Below are 2,352 nucleotides of genomic sequence, written 5' to 3'. Positions count from 1 at the left end.
GGGGGGTATAGAGCTTTGGGCAGTGTGCCAAAGGAAAACAAGTGGTGTGAAGTATAGAAAATTAGCAATACACTGTGGAGGAAAAAACAGGGAAAGCCTGTCAAATAATACGATATAATCAGCCAAGACTAAGAAACCTATACTGAAAGAGGAGGAATACACAGATACTATTAAAATATAAAAGAAGTGAGAATAATGAAAAAAATAATACAACTATGCAGCAAGTTGAGACTTCTCTGCTATAGCAAAGTGAAATTTGTCTCCCTGTGTCTATCGTTGAGATGCCCCCTCTTTGTGTTCCACTCTGGTACTTTCGCAGATCTCAGTTGTTTGTGTCTCTTATGGGTAAAAGTAAACAAAGAACAGACAAACAAACATAAAAAAGGCAAGAGAAGGGAGGAATAAGTGATAAGTTTGGGAAGAAAGGAAGAGGGACTAAAACAGGAAAAAAAGAAAGAAGAGGAACAAAGTATTGAAAGATAAAGTAATAATAAAATTAAAAATTTATACAATTAATCATTAAAAGTTGCTAAAAAACAACAACAACAACAACAAACAGACAAAAAAAACCCTTCCCTTGTTAGTTTCAAACTGTCCAAACCGTTTTTTCTGGTTTCAGCAGGACCTCTCTGTGGGCTGGGCTGCAGGCACACTCATAGGCATGTGCCCACGCACACCAGCCAGGCTACCAGACAGGGATGTGGGTGCTCTCTCACCCGGCAGACTGCCTGGGTCCCTCGCTGAATCTGGCAGGGTCTTTCCCAGCCCTTGGCAGTACTCAAAGGCTTCCGCCCCTCCCCTGGATGGCTGCTGGGCTGGGTGGGCAGTAAGGCAAGCTGCTGTAGCAGGAGAACACCTCAGTTCACTTTCCAATAAAGACTTCTCCACAAAGCCTGCCTCTCAGCCCAGCCCAGTACGGGGAAGACCAGTGATGACAATGCTCTTCTCAATTCTCCTGGGCTTGTGGGCTGGCGAGCCAGTGGGCTGGCGACTACAGAGTCTGCAGTTGAACACGGCCCTCTGTCCTTGTTACCCTTTATGTAAACTTAAGCAGACATGTCTCTGCTCAGTATTGCCCAGCCTTGCTGTGACGGGGAGGGAGAAAGTCAGTTCTCTCCCATGGACCCTGTAGCAGGCCCAAGGCTCCCACAGAGTCTGCCTGCCGGGTACCAGGCTTCCGAAGCACCCTCCCGTAGCAGGTACCCCAGCCCCGGTTCCAGACCGAAGCCTCTGTACTCCGACAGCCAGCACCGAGGTAGCTGGGTGTTGCCTCGTTGGCTGAGGGCACCGCGCCCCCCTGCCGCTGCTGTTGCTTTTCTCTTTACTCAGTCCCAGAGTCACCACTGACCTGTAGCCGTCTGGTCCCTCTGTCACACTCTCTGGTCTCTTATTTTCATAAATGCTGGGGAAGTGTTGGTTGATTGCGTTGTTCGTCAGTAGATCTGCCAGGACTTTCTCCCAGGGGTACAGAATCTGGAATTGTTCCGTCCTACTCCGTCACCATCTTTGGCTTCTGTCACATTTTATTTTTTATTGGGTAAATATATAACAGTGAAACCACTGGGTCATAAAGTAAGTGTATGCTAACACTTTCAGTAAAGGAACAGTACAAGTATATCAAGTGTGAAGCATATAATATTTACACCAGAAAAGGTCACACAACTTCAATTGGTATCCTAGCGGATGGAGTTGAGTTCATCTATTTTTTAATAAGTTAGTTCAGAAATTCTTTGAAACATAATTAGAATTAGTTCACTAACAGCTCTAAATATTTTCAAGGCAGAATCAGGCCATTTAGTTCAACATTGCATAAAATCTAAATCCCAGCAACAAACACTCTGGAGATATTGTGATGTACAGTTCAGCCACTAGTTTTCCAAACCATTTGTGATTGTGTCTGCTTTAAGATGAGACTGTCAGTTTTTAGCATCACAAGGAAGTTATCTTTTCTCCCTGGTTCTGCCCCTGGCTTTCTGTGCCTTGAGAAATCTCTGTTTACTCTGTTCTAGTATGCCAATCTTTGCAGGGCTGTGCCAATGAAAACCACAAAGAAATTTTCATCCTATGCCCAGTGTCACTGGGCACTTCCCTACATTTGAAGGAAAAAGACCCTATAGGGGATCTCCTTAAACAATCTCGGTTTTCCCTCAATTTTTAGAAAAGTGCCTCAAGGCACTTGACAGAGGTCAGTAGAAAGATCAGAATGTGCATGCATATAGATTGACAATGGAGCTGGCCCTTCTCTGAGTTCCATCTCCCAAATCAGCCTTTACAAAGGTGCTGAATGCGTATCCCATGGTTTCTGATTCTCTTTTACTTTCATCTATAGTGCACTCTTTGTCTAGCAACAGT

Source organism: Sturnira hondurensis, unplaced genomic scaffold (assembly GCF_014824575.4).
Source record: "Sturnira hondurensis isolate 20B ecotype Veracruz unplaced genomic scaffold, ASM1482457v3 Scaffold0000465, whole genome shotgun sequence".
In the NCBI taxonomy this organism is placed as follows: Eukaryota; Metazoa; Chordata; class Mammalia; order Chiroptera; family Phyllostomidae; genus Sturnira; species Sturnira hondurensis.
The sequence above is the reverse complement of the archived record's forward strand: the minus strand, read 5'-3'. Positions refer to the sequence as shown.